The following is a 14,106-nucleotide window of genomic DNA, read 5'->3' on the forward strand; positions in this document are numbered from 1 at the left end:
TTTCAAAGACAGTGGATAAGTCATAAGCATAACCACTGCTTAAAAATGGGAAGTTTTTTGGTGACAGTGATTTATATATACACGGCTGGACGACTAAACATCCAAACACACATGTACTTAACACTCAAAAGTGCAAATGTACCATGAATTTAAAAAAGGGGGTGAAAATCAAAACTTTCTGCTATCCAATGTTGTTTCAAAACTATTCTAGTATTTGATACAAGGGGGTTTCAACCCCTCCCATGCACCTCTTGATAAAGGAGACAATTGTACCTCACAGAAAGGATAATTCTCTGAGATACTGCCACCCTGACATTAGCATACTAACAAAGATATTCACTGCTTAGTGTTTGCACTTCTGAGTGTCAAACACTAGTGCAACGATAATCAGCATTGCTCTCTAATGTGTGTACATTTTACATATATATATATATATATATATATATATATATATATATATATAAGCTAACTGCTCTTGAGCCATTTTAAAGCCTAGTCAATTATCCTTGTGAGACTGCACCCCCTGTTTGTTGTGTTTGTAAGGCAAACACCTTAACAATTAGGCCACCCTCTGGTCTATATTATATTGCATGCTCAGAAGAGTGAACTACACAATCTACCCCATGTAAGCAAAAGCTTACAATGTCGAAACCTCAGAACAGTGATTTTTTTCCAAGGGAAAAAAAATTGCTGTTCCGAAACAAAAAAACTGTAAAACATTACATAACGGCCCCCTACACCCACCCCTACTTAAATATGCCAACTCCAAGATCGCACTACAGTGCCGAACATGCAAAGTAGCGAAAGCGGCCAAACAAATTCTTTCCCAGGGAAAGAATTCGCTGAAAAGTCGCTTCGCCAATTTGCCTTTTCGCTCTTTTCAGTTCGACAAAGATGCATTTGACAACCTGCGTCTGCAACAGCGTAATAGGGAACCATATTTATAAAGATATACATATATATATATATATATATATATATATATATACACACACACACACACACACACATATATATAAAAGAGCAAAGACTGCAACACCGATATATCTTTATAGATTTTATATGCAGCCTCATAACCATACTATTAAGACACGAGGTAGACAGGTTCAGCTGTCAAATTTATGATTTTTTAACAGCTTTAAAGAAGCCTGATGGCTGTAACTCTCTGTTGATATTTTCCACCTCCCATACATGTATCAAGATTTTTTTAAGGAAGTTAATGACTATCTGACTCGTTCTGATTATAAGGCAAAGCTTATTCTATAATCTTAGAAAGTACTACCCAAGATATCTATTTTTCCACTAAGGATATTCGGTACTTTTCAGTTCTAATGAGCATGTGGAATGTAAAACTAACAAACAATGTATATGCCAGTAAAAAAAGTGCGCTTGTGTAAACAGTTTCTCCCACTATCTAGGTTAACAACTTTAATAAATGAATACAGCAAATATGAACAATATATTAGCCCAAAATCATAACTTCCCACTGTGTTGTTTTTAAACTTATAATGTAGGATTAATGGCACTATCTGTAGGTGTGCAGGAAATTACTCCGAGGGCGTATAGTGGGCAAAGTAGGCTTCATACATTTCGTTGGGTGTACTTATTGAATTGCAATAGCAAAGTTTATTTATTTTTTTAATAAACCTGAAAAGCTTGCCAGTAGTTATTGCCTGCTAAATGTTACAAATCTACTGTAAAGCAATGTCATTTCATCCAACCACTCAAATTAAGTTTCTTTCAAATTTGTATTTTATTTCTCTTATGTATTCCAACTCAGAGCTATACCACCCGTACTTAAAACAGGTTTTAAACCGTGTCTACTGGACCAAATGTTTGTTTTTTTCATCCCAAACCAATTCTAGTTTGACTTTACTGTACATTTTGCACCCTACTGAGCTGGAACTCTATGACAGTATATCGCCGAATGGGAAGTTAGTCCTGTTTCTCACAGAGTTGTGACTTTGCAGTAAGAGGCATGACGCCGGCTTCCTTCCAAACAGAGGTGACATATAAGCTGCACGTTTTTCCATTTGAACCCTGTAGGTTTACTGTTTTGGGGGCTATTGCAGCATCCCTGAGACGCCTCGCTAGTGTTTTACCGTATTTATTACTCTTCCGAGCAACACTTACCAGACAAGCTATGCGTGTTGATTGCTGATCAGACAACTTTCCCCTAGAGCCGTCAAATTATATGCATTATTGTTTCTTTGGTACAGCATAGGTGTTAGTCGATCTGATGATCTTCTTATGGCTACACAATTTATGTTTTTATTTTGAGAAAAGTAATTCCCTAACCACACATCACTATTTTTGGAACTAAACATGATGTGCTTTGAAAAAAGCAGCGCTGTATCTTTAATTGTTGCCCCGATAACGGAAAAGTACCGAATATTCAAAATTCAGATAGTTAATTTGGCATTAGCTTCCCCTATGGTATATTCTAAACATGTGCTGAAGAAGAATGAAATAGTCAGACTCTTCCCTATAAACCATGCAAAGTTAACGTGCTAATTTAGTAAGCCCAACAAATGCAAGTGTCCCTTCTCAAGGGTGATCCAGGACCACTGCCCAGTTAAGTGACTTGCTCAATAATCACACAGTAGGCAAATGAAGGTGGAATGACTCAAACCTGTTAGGCAGGAAATGGCATGTTACCAACTCATATCCTTAATCCTCGTCAATAACTGCCAGATGACACTTAGGGTCCCTTCAAGAAAAAAAAGAATATAATGGCAATTCCTAGACTAAGTCTTTCTGGATAATTTAACTTTTCAAAAGTACAGTTTTGTACCTACCAGATGTTCGAGTGCTTATACAGCTGCAGTAATCACATATGGGTTCTCTGCCGTCAGGCGGTCCCTCGGTTGGCCGAATTCCAAAGTCTAGGTCCGGCGTCGGTTGTTGTCCCCTTTTTCCTGACGTCAGTGCGACAGGGGTATATAAGACACAGCCAACGCCATTTTCTTCAGTCTTTCTTGCCCCAGATGTCAGGTGCCCCCAGAAGGAAGGCAATACATAAATTATATATATATATATATATATATATATATATTTTTTTTTTTTATTTATTTATTTATTTATTTTATTTATTTTACATTTGTTAACCGGGCTAGTCCAACTGGATACATGTCCATTTTCAGTGGAGGCCCGAGGAGAAAAGCTCCGCTATCTAACAGCATGATAATCAAACAGTCTTTACAAAATACTTAAGCTGTTACACGCTTGAGTGAAAAAGTAAATACACAAATCAAAAATAAAAGCATGAAAAAATATGTACACAGTAAAAAACAAAATTTTAAGCACAGAACATACTTTGGGCATTATAATGACAATGTGAAGAAAGTACATAAAGATAATAGGAGGTAGTTCTTTAGCATGAGTATTGGAAAGGGTAGAATAAGACAGGATACAGTAGGATGTTGGAAGGTAAGCAGTAGAATAGGGAGGAGGGTATAGTTACAGGATTAAAGAGAGCATTTCTTAGTGGAATAGCTTAGAGCTGGGAGAAAGAAAGATGTTTGCAAGAGTAGTGAGGAGCAGAAAGATCAGGTTGGGTAGATGCATGAGCATAGCCTGTGGTTGGATAGGTAGTGTTTTAGTTTAGTTTTAAATAGAGAGTTGGAGGTTTGGCTTGTCAGGTCAGGAGGAAGTTGATTCCATATTTTACCAACTGAGTTGGAAAATATGGCTACCTGCAGTGTTCTTAGATAGAGAGGTTTGGATCAGTATTTTACAAGACAGAAGGTTTTTAGGTTGTTGTAAGGCTTAATAAGGGTGGAGAGCATAGGTGTATAATCAGGGTGGTGGAGGGCTTTATGGGCTATAGAGAGTTGGTAGTATTCAATCAGGTGGGGTAGGTCTAGCCATCCTAGGAGGTGGAGATTTCTGCAGTGATGTGTTTTATATGGGAGGCAGTGGCAAATCTGGCAATGTTATTGTAGGTAGATGTAAGCTTATTGAACTTGTATTTAGAAAGGTTAGTAAATATACCGAAGCATATAGTAGTGTAGAGATAAGATGAGTTCTGGCTATGGTAGTTCTAGCTTCTGGAGTTAGGAATGATTTGATTCTGTAAAGAGAACCTAATTTTCTATGAGTTGCTTTTATGGTTGAGTTAATATGAAAGTCAAATTTAAGTTGGTTATCAATAGTTATGCCTAAGAGTTTGGTTGTTTGGTCTGGGGAGATAAGGGTACCATTGATTGAAGTAAGAGAGAAGTTAATTGAGGGGGATTGGTGTGTAGGTAAGAAGAGGAGAAGTTTAGTTTTCTTAGGGTTTAGAAGAAGACAATGATTAGAGAACCATTGCTCTATGGTAGTAAAAGTTCTTTGGGTGAGGTCGTAGGTCATTTTGGTTAGAGGCAGAGCAAATGATGGTGGTATCATCAGCGTATTGAATACAGGTAGTAAGAGGTGTGGCAAGGTGTAGGTCGTTAATAAAGATGGAAAATAAAAGAGGACCTAGGATTGAGCCCTGAGGACACCTAGAGAGGTAGGAAGAAGCTCCGAGACTGTTGTTCCATAGCACTGCTTGTTTCCTATTTTGAAGATAAGAAGTAAACCAGTTTAGAGCAGTGCTATCAAAAGAAAGAGATTTTAAGCGATGAAGGAGTAGTTGGTGATTCACCATGTCAAAAGCTTTGACAGATCTACAAAGAAGGCTGATGAAAGAAGATTGTTGTTTGGGTTATTATTAATGGAATCAATAAAGGTTAGTAAGGCTGTGGTGGTGCTATGGTAGGGACGGAATCCATGTTGGCAATTTGCTAGGAGATTATTGTATAGAAGGTGATTAATTAGCTGTTTGTGGATGCATTTTTCCATTATTTTTGCTATAGGAGATAGCAGAATAGGGCGGTAGTTAGAGTATTCAAAAGAATCACCCTTTAAAGAGAGGGATGATGTGAGATTTTCCAGAGTGAAGGTATAGTACCTTCTTTTATGGTTCTATTAATTAGTATAGAGATTGATAGGCAATAGCTTTAGCTCCTAGCTGGAGATATTCTGCTGGGATTTTGTCGGCTGAGGGTGTAGAAGGTTTAAGTTTTTGAAGTAGGTTAAGTATATAGGAGGTGGGTATGGGTTTAAGATGAAATGGTGGTGGGGTGTAGTTCTGGTTACCTAGTAGAGCAGGGTCAGGGTTTTGTTGGTTGGCTAGATTAAGTATTGTAGAAGTAAAGAAGTTATTGAAAGCATTTGCAGTATGCAAGGGAGAGTCAGGGTGGGAGCTTAGTGGACTGGGGTTTCCACTTTCCGGGGAAAGAAGTTTGTTAATAGAATTCCAGAATTTTTGTGGTTGTTGTTGGGAGGAACTCTGTAATTGGGTGTAAAAGTTTTTTTTATCTTGTATGATAGCTATTTTAGTCGAATTTCTTTTTTGTTTGTAAATGAGGTGGTCAAGTGAGTCTTTAGTAGTTCGCCATTTAGTCCAGGCTTTGTTCCTACTTATTATAAGTTGTTTAGTATTACTTGTAAGCCATTGTGCTGTCCTGAATTTCATGCGATAGAGCATGGGGGCATGATGATCAAGAATGGAAAGGAAGGTATTGTTGAAGTGGTTAACTCTAATGGCAAGGTTTGCAGAGATGACCAGGTGACTAGGTTAAGTTCGTATTGAAACTGATGGGGGTCAAAGTGTTTTAGATAATCGGATAAGTGGTGGTTTTGTTAGGTGTGTTTTGTGCCTGATAATGTATGTTAGTGAGTGGTCACTTAGGTCATCTGGGAGGGTTCCTGTAGTGTATTTTTGTTGGGGGGTATTTGTTAGGATCCAGTCTAGTATAGTTTCTTTGTTATTGGTTTTATTTGTTCTAGTTGTTGAATTAATGTTTTGATGGAATCCATGGAGGTTAATATGGGTAGATGGGTTCATTTGTTTGCATATGTTCCAATCAATGTTGAAGTCGCCTAATAGTATAGTTTCTTGAGGGAGAGTGTTTGTGACCCAGTTAAGTAGGCCTTCTAATAAAGGGGATTGTTACCTGGAGGAAGATAAGCACAAATAATATTTATAGATTTGTGTGGATTGAGGAGAGTTTGGCTGTAATAATTTCACTATTAGTGTCATTTGGAGGTGAGGATAGTTTTGGATACTTCTAGTCCAGTTTTATAGAGTATGGCTACACCGCCCCTTTTGTTTTGGACGGTCTTGTCTTAGGATGTTGTAGCCGGGGATAATTTCATTGTCTTTTATAGTGGTTTAAGCCAGGTTTCTGTAAGGCAGAGAATGTCAAACTGTTGGACTTCTATTAGGGCATGAAGAGCTGGGACTTTGTTGCAAATGCTTGAATGTTAAGATGAGCTATAGAGAGATTTGGGAGATGGGGTGTGTGGTGTAGACTTAGATTTCATATGTTGGGAATGAAGGAATCGACAGTTTCAGGGCCTGGATTAGGTGTATGTCCCATCTTGTAATGACAAACTTTGTTTGAGTAAGGGTTTATAGTAGTAAATGTGTTTTGAGAGTGTGAGAATAAGGTATTTAATATGTAAGACGATGGTATTTTGGTTCAAGGTATGAGTTGTTATATGTGGGGCAGAGATAGGTAGTGAGTATAGTTGGGGGTAGTTAGGTGTGTTTGTTTGGGATGCTAACAGTATAGCTTAGAGGTAGCTCATAGTAGGATATGATATAGGCAGTGGAGAGGGTAAATATAGTTAGTAGAAGGAGTGGGAGGTGTGTTTGGGACATGTTGAGTTGAGTAAGAGATTGTATTATTGTAAGGTATGTAGTCAGAGGTTTTGTGTGGGTGAGGGTGGAGAGTGTTGATGAGTGGGTGGAGACAGGAAGAGGCTGAGATTGGTGCAGAATATGGAGGGTGTGGTTATGTGGGGATAAATGTAGAGGTTGCAGGGCGGTGGGATTTGGGGGCAGGGAGGAGCGGAGTGAAAGAGGCAACGGAGCGGGGAAGAGCCAAAGGAGTTGGAAAGAGAGAAAACAATCAGCCAGGTAGAAGAAGCAGGTACTTGAGTCAATGATAGTGTGACTAGTAAGAAGAAAGTGAGTGTGCTAAAAGCAGATGTACTGTAGACAGATCACTAAGGGAAGTAGATAGGCCAAGGGAATGAAAATGTGTGAAATGGTGTAAAGCTCGAAGTAAAAGGCAGGGAAACCAGTGAGCTTATCAGAGGTAGAGAGAGAGAGAGGAGGTGTAATAACAAGGGTGCTATATAGTAGGGGAAACTTAGAAGCAGGTTTGAGGTGGGAGGTAATGGGAGTATAGCAGGAATGGAAGTAAGGAGAGCAGAGCTGTAATTAAGGGTGTAGAGATAGTGAAAGAAATAAGGGTGCAATGGTAACGTAGGAAAGAGGGACCTAGCTTTGAAGATAATGGGGACTGGTGCTGGCTGCTGGCAGTCCCAGGGTAGGCTGGGCACTAGTTACAGAGTATGGGGTAAAAACTAGGCTTTACATACTTAGGCAGTCTTTCCTTTAGGTATTGGACGATAGGCAATCTTATTGTCTGGATGTAGATAGAGAGAGAATATATATATTCAAGCAATGCAATGTAATCAAAAAACAGTAGTTGCAAGCAAATACACCATAGGAGGATAACCCAAATTAGGTTGTAAGAGGAGGTGTCAGCCACTAATCCTTTACCAAGAGGGGAAGGAGGGAGGGAAACCTGTACTGCAGCTGTATAAGCACTCGAACATCTACATTTATGGTAGGTACAAAACTGTACTATGTTCATCGTGCATACAGCTGCAGTAATCACATATGGGTAGAATCCCAAAGCTACGCACAGGGTGGTAGGCACTAGGTGGAACTGGGATGAGCCAGAATGCCCTGCAGCACAGCAGTGGCAAAGCCTGCTCTAGTTTTAGAATACAAAGGCAGGTGGTAGTGTTTTGTGAAGGTATGCACAGAACTCCAAGTGGCTGCCTCCAAAATATCTTTGGTAGGAACTCCTCTGAGGAAGGCTGTAGAGGTAGCTGTGGCCCTGGTGGAGTGGGATCTGATGCCTGTAGGGACAGATTTCCCATGATAGGAGTAACAAAATTGTATGCAGTGGCCTATCCATTTTGAAACTGTCTGTTTGGGAACAGGCTTCCCTTGAGCTCCTATAGCACAGGACACAAAAAGTTGTTCTGATTTCCTGAAAGACTTTGTTCTGTCCAAATAATAACGTAGCTGTCTACGGATGTCTAAGGAATGTAGCAGCCTTTCCCCTTTGTTTTGAGGATTGAGGTAAAAGGTAGGTAAGTGTATGGCTTGATTTAAAGCTACCCTGGATACCACTTTAGGCATAAATGACGGGTTGGTTCGAAGGGAAACCCTGTCCTGATGGAAGATGAGAAAGGGCTGCACAGCCATGAGGGCTTGTAGTTCCGAAACCCTACGAGCAGAGGTAATGGCCAGAAGGAAAGCTGTTTTCCAGGACAAATATTGCAAATCTGTTGAGGCAGCTGGTTCAAAGGGAGGCAATGTTAATTTTTCTAGAATATAATTAAGATCCCAGGCTGGCACTGGTTGTTTCCTTGGTGGTCTTGTATTCTTAGCCCCTCTGAGGAACTGTCTTAACAGTGGGTGAGAGAATAACGGTGGATCGGTGTTGAATTCTGCAGAAATGGCTGAGGCATGGATTTTTATGGAGGAAAATGAAAGTCGACTGTTCAGCAGCTCAGCTAGATACTGTAATACCCAAGGCAAATTCAGTGTTCTAGGGTCCTGGCCTTTTTTCTCATTCCAAGAGCAAAACCGTTTCCATTTTGCAGAGTAAGCCTTTCTAGTAGATGATCTTCTGGCCTCCAGAATGACGTCCTGCACCTCTTTGGGGAGTAGGGTCTGTTGTGGTGTTAAGGAATTTTCCATGCAGCGAGATTGAGTGTTTTCAGCTGACTGTGAAGAGTTTTGTAGCTGTGCTGAGTCAGCAGAAGAGGCATTCGAGGTAGAGGCCAGGGAGGAGTATGTGTTAGGCTCCTCAGGAGAGGGTACCAGTGCTGTCTTGGCCAGTCTGGAGCAATCAGTATCATCTTCGGTCTGTCTGCTCTTGCTTTCAAGAGCACCTTGGACAGAAGAGGCAGAGGTGGGAAAGCGTACACTGTCCATGCTGTCCAACTGAATGAAAGGGCGTCCACTCTCCAGGCCTTTGGATGAAAGGTCCTTGAACAAAACTTTTCCAATTGATGATTCCTGTGGGAGGCGAAGAGATCTATGTCTGGCCTCCCCCATGCTTGGATTATCTTTGTAAACACCTGAGGATGCAACTTCCATTCGTGCGGATCTGTCATATTTCTGCTTAGATTGTCTGCCAGCGTGTTTTCCAACCCTGGCAAGTACTGTGCTTGAAGTTCGATTTGCCATTCCAGAGCCAAGTTCCAAAGTGTCATGGTTAGCTTGCACAGGGGGTATGAATGTGTTCCTCCTTGTTTGTTTATGTACCACATTACTGTGGTGTTGTCTGTTCTTATCAATAATTGCCCTGAATGCAGGAGGTCCTTGAATGCTGTAATTGCATTTATCACTGCTAGCATTTCTTTTTGATTGATGTGAAGGTGCTTTTCCTTTTGGGACCATTTGCCCTGAATGCACCTGCCTGTCATGTGCGCCCCCCAGGCATAATCTGAGGCGTCTGTTGTGATGACTTGATTTGCTTGAGGCTTGCAAAATGGGAGACCTGTGTTTGTTTGACATGCTTGGGCCCACCATAGAAATTCCTTTTGCAAACATGGAATTATTGGTATTATTGTTTCCAAATTGTGGCTGTGTTGAGACCATAGGTTTTTTAATTACCATTGAAGTTTTCTCATATGCAACTTTGCACATGGGATTAAAAGAATGCAAGATGCCATGAAGCCCAGATCCTGCAGGATTTTCCTTGCAGTAAGCCTGGTACAATTTGCTAGTATTTTGAAGTACTGAGTTATTTGCCCCTGTTTTTCTGGCGTAAGGTAGGCCATCTGGGTGTTTGTGTCCAAGTTGGCACCCAGGAAAGTTATTTTCTGAGATGGTGTTAGCCTGGATTTCACTTTGATGATTGTGTATCCCAGAGAATTCAGTAACCGTGTTGCATAAGCCAGATGTTCCAGAAGTATGTGCTTGCTGTCCGCTTGGATCAGGCAGTCGTCCAAATAAGGGTAAATTTGTATCCCTTGAAGTCTGCAGTAGGCAATTACTGATGCCAGGCATTTGGTGAATACTCTGGGCGCAGTAGATAAGCCAAAGGGCAATGCAGAGAATTGATAGTGGATTGAACCTGCAAGAAATCTGAGGCATCTTCTGCAACTTTGTCTGATTGGGACATGCAGGTATGCCTCCTTGAGGTCCAATGTTACCAGCCAAACTCCTTGCCCAGCATGGGAAGAAGCTGCTGTAATGTGAGCATCTTGAATTTTGGTACGAGTAGAAATGTATTTAGGATGGATAAGTCCAGAATGGGTCTCCAGTCGGTTCCTTTCTTTGGTACCAAGAATAGTCTGGAATAAAAACCTTGACCTTGTTCGTGAGTAGGTACCTCTTGAATAGCTTTCATGTCCATGAGTTTTGAAATTTGTGTTTGTGCCTCTGCCCTTTGATTGTGTGGCAGGTTTGGCATGCCTCTCATTTTTGGAAGTGTGTGAAAATGAAATCTGTAGCCTCTGTTTATAATGTCCAGGATACATTTGTCTGTTGTGATAATATGCCAATTTCTTGAAAACAATGCCAGCTTTCCTCCCAAGGGAGCTGCCAGCTGAGACTTGCTTGGCTTGAAAAGAAGGAAGTCATTGGGTTTGTTTTCTGTATTGTTGTGCACTGTCTTCTCCACCTCTTGGTGCTGGAGTTTGCCATTGTCTCCCTCTATATGATCCTTGAGATTGTCCTCTGCCCCTTGTGCGCCTGTATCTACCCCTTTGGGGCTTGTCCGTGGCTGGAAAGGACCAGTTTTTAGAAGGTCAATTTCTGCTAAAACGAGGTGGTTGTACCTGTAGAAAAGCCTTGACAGTTTGCATAGATTTAGCTTTTTCTTCCATTTTCCGTAGTATCTCCTCAGCATTAGTACCAAATTGTACATCCTTTAACATGATCAGGTAAGCTTTGTTCCCTAAGCCAGGCATGTCTATGAATGACTGATCCTGTAACAGCAGCTCTACTTGAGGCCTCTAAGGCATCATAGCCACATTGTAAGGTGTGCTTACCCACTTGTTCTGCACTATGCATCATATCCTGCAATTCCTTCAAATCTGGTTGTTCAGGCTGAGACATTTTATTTCTTAATTGTGATAACAGAAACTGTTGATATTTAAGCATATGGAACTGACAATTTAAGGCCCTCATGGCTAGGGTGGCCGAGGTGTATTCCTTTTTTCCCCACCTTTCTAAGGATCTAGATTCTCTTTCGGAAGGTAGTGGATTCTTGGCAGTAGAGGCCTTCATGCCCTTAGGGCCTTGAGAAATGGTTTCAGGGTCAGCATTATGGCTTTTGAAAAGAAATTGGTGAGAGGTAGGAACTCTATAGTACCTATCAGGTTTGACTGGGGCTGGAGGCAGGGAATCCGGGTTAAGACAAGCCTCCGAGTAAACATCATCAAGTATGTCCAAGACAGGAGGTATAGCCAGAGGTCTGTGTTGCGGTAACAAAAGAAATTCCCTAAGCCTTTTCTTGGAATCAGAAAAGTCTTGGCCTTCCCAATGGAAGTGTTCCCTCAAGGTGTGCAAGGTTTCCCCAAAAGAAAACTCCTCTGGGGGAGATACAGAAGAAATGGACTGTTCTGCACCAGAATCTTCGTAAGGGGAGTACGAGTGTTCCTCTACATCAGAATGTTCTGAGAAAATGGAGCCCTGTTCAGAAGAGGGAGAATCTTCCTCCACTCTGGGTCTCTTGTCTGGAGGGGGTTGAGAACCCCTGATAAGAGTAATTAAATCCTCAGCCATTTTAAGCATCTGCTTTTTAGGCATGGGGCCTGGGGATGGGCCCTGAGCAACAGGCCTCTTGGGATGCATGGCTGATTTGGACTTAGTAAAGGCCTTAATGGAAAAGGAAGATGAGGGTCTAAAGACACCCTGGGTGGAAGTGGACCTGTCCACAACAGGAGGCTCAACACTCACAGTGGCTTCGGTGGTTGTAGTCTGAGTAAGGGCTGAGGTACCTGCGGTCTTGGTTACAGAAGACACCACCAAGGAAGTGTCGTCGGTAGTCAGGGACTGCATAGGCGTCTCACTGAGAACCGGACCACGTGTAGCCGGTTTTGGCGTGGTGTCGGTGGAGACCGCGGACCTCGCGTGCCGGTCCTTGTCCTTCCGTTTTTTGGACAAAACGGTAGTCGGAGTCTCCGACGACATGACCAAAATAATGTTGGGCGAACTCCGCCCGATGCTTAATAGTGCATTTATTGAAAGCGCAAAAGCGACAGCCCGAGACGTCGTGGTCTGGGCCTAAACAAGGTATGCAGAGGGAATGGAAATCCTTATGCGGTATTTGCTTCCCACAAGAAATACAATTGTTAACTTTGTCTGACATCGGTCTGAGGCAAGAAAAGTTTCCCCAACGGGTTACTTAGCTTTAAAGAAGACTTCGGTTTCCAATTTTTCATAAATTCAGGAGCTGGCCGGCCGGCACTTGCGAACTGCTTCTGCTTCGGGCACCGCGCGGCAAAAAAGACTGGAGAAAATGGCATCGGCTGTGTCTTATATACCCCTGTCGCACTGACGTCAGGAAAAAGGGGACAACAACCGACGCCGGACCTAGACTTTGGAATTCCGCCGACCGAGGGACCGCCTGACGGCAGAGAACCCATATGTGATGACTGCAGCTGTATGCACGATGAACATCACTATGATTCTTTTAAAGAGGAATAGTTCTTCTTCAAGCTATTAAAGGTGACTTATTTAAAGCGTATACAAACATAGTACTAGATTCCATAATGGGTAAGATCAGTAAGGTATAAAAATGGTACAATGTTATCCCTAAAGTGACTAGACATGCTCTTTTGTATAAGAAGGGCTACAATGTATGTTTTTCAGATACTGGTAGACACATACTGGTCAAGGTTTACAGTGTCACCCCCAATGTCCCTGTATTCTTTAGGACGGTTTATTTTTATAACTTGAACATTTATTTTGAAATTGTAATTTAGAGCCTTCTTACCAACTCTCATAATGCTATTAAAGATAAGGACAAATCAGGCATACAGTTTTGTAGACCATCTTAGAAAACTTTTGCAGATTTTACTAAAGTACTTATGTTATCCACAGCACATTTTCCACAGCGATATCTGAGAAGCATAGTCTGAAAAGTGATCCCTGTATGGAGCCCTATGGACAGCACTGGTAGCCACAGCTAGGATAAACACGTAATCCCAACCTGACATGCTGCAATCTTGTTGCCTAACCAGTGTTTTACTCATTGACCTACAGATGCATGGACTGATAACCAGTCAATTTCTAAACTATGGAGAACAGTGCAAGTGACTTTTATAGGTTCATAGGTTGGTACTAGGCTATCAGCCCTAGGGCCTATACAAGCCTAGCCATAACAATTCCCTGGCTTTTTCTTCCCACATTATTTACTTCCCCCTGTCTAGTAGGGCGACTGACATGATCCCCGGGGTGAATTTCCTTTCTCCCATCCAATTGTCAAGGTTCCTTTTGAAGAGGGCCAAAGAGGCACTCTGCTTGACATGTATGGGCAATCTATTCCAGAGTCTGAGGAGTCTCTGGGTCAGGAACCTATCCCTCCAGCATGTTTTGTTTATTGTGATGACAAGGTTTAGATCCCTGGAGTGTGTGGCTCTGAGGAATTGGGATTTCTTTAAGTGTAGCATGTCCAACAGCTCAGGGTTTGACATGGCCTTGTATGTTAAGCAGAGATCGCCTCTGAGTAGACGATATGCAACAGAGTATAGCTGGAGTTTTTTAAGGTGGTCAGCGTCGGACATCTGCTTTAGGCCTGTGATTCTTTTAGTGAGGTATTTCTGCAGCCTTTCCAGTTGTTGCAGATGTCTTGAGAGGTACATACCAAACGGGGAGTTGTATTCTATAATTGGTCTAATGAGGGAAGAGTACAGTGGGACAATGACCTCCTTTTTTCTGGATGAAAAGCCCTTAGTGATGAGGTGTGCCACATAGAAGGATTTCCTGACTGTTGTGCCGATGTGGTTATCTAAGGTGAGACCACTGTCCAC

The 14,106-nt window shown here is 41.7% G+C and overlaps 1 protein-coding gene across 1 annotated transcript in view; it reads right to left on the bottom strand.

The window, feature by feature from the left end:
* TELO2 (telomere maintenance 2) overlaps positions 1–14,106 on the bottom strand; it is a 1,490,787-nt gene that overhangs the window by 690,589 nt on the left and 786,092 nt on the right. The window lies entirely within an intron of this gene.

The sequence above is a fragment of the Protopterus annectens genome, chromosome 12.part0 (assembly GCF_019279795.1).
Source record: "Protopterus annectens isolate FY-2018-M chromosome 12.part0, PAN1.0, whole genome shotgun sequence".
NCBI classification, from domain to species: Eukaryota; Metazoa; Chordata; order Ceratodontiformes; family Protopteridae; genus Protopterus; species Protopterus annectens.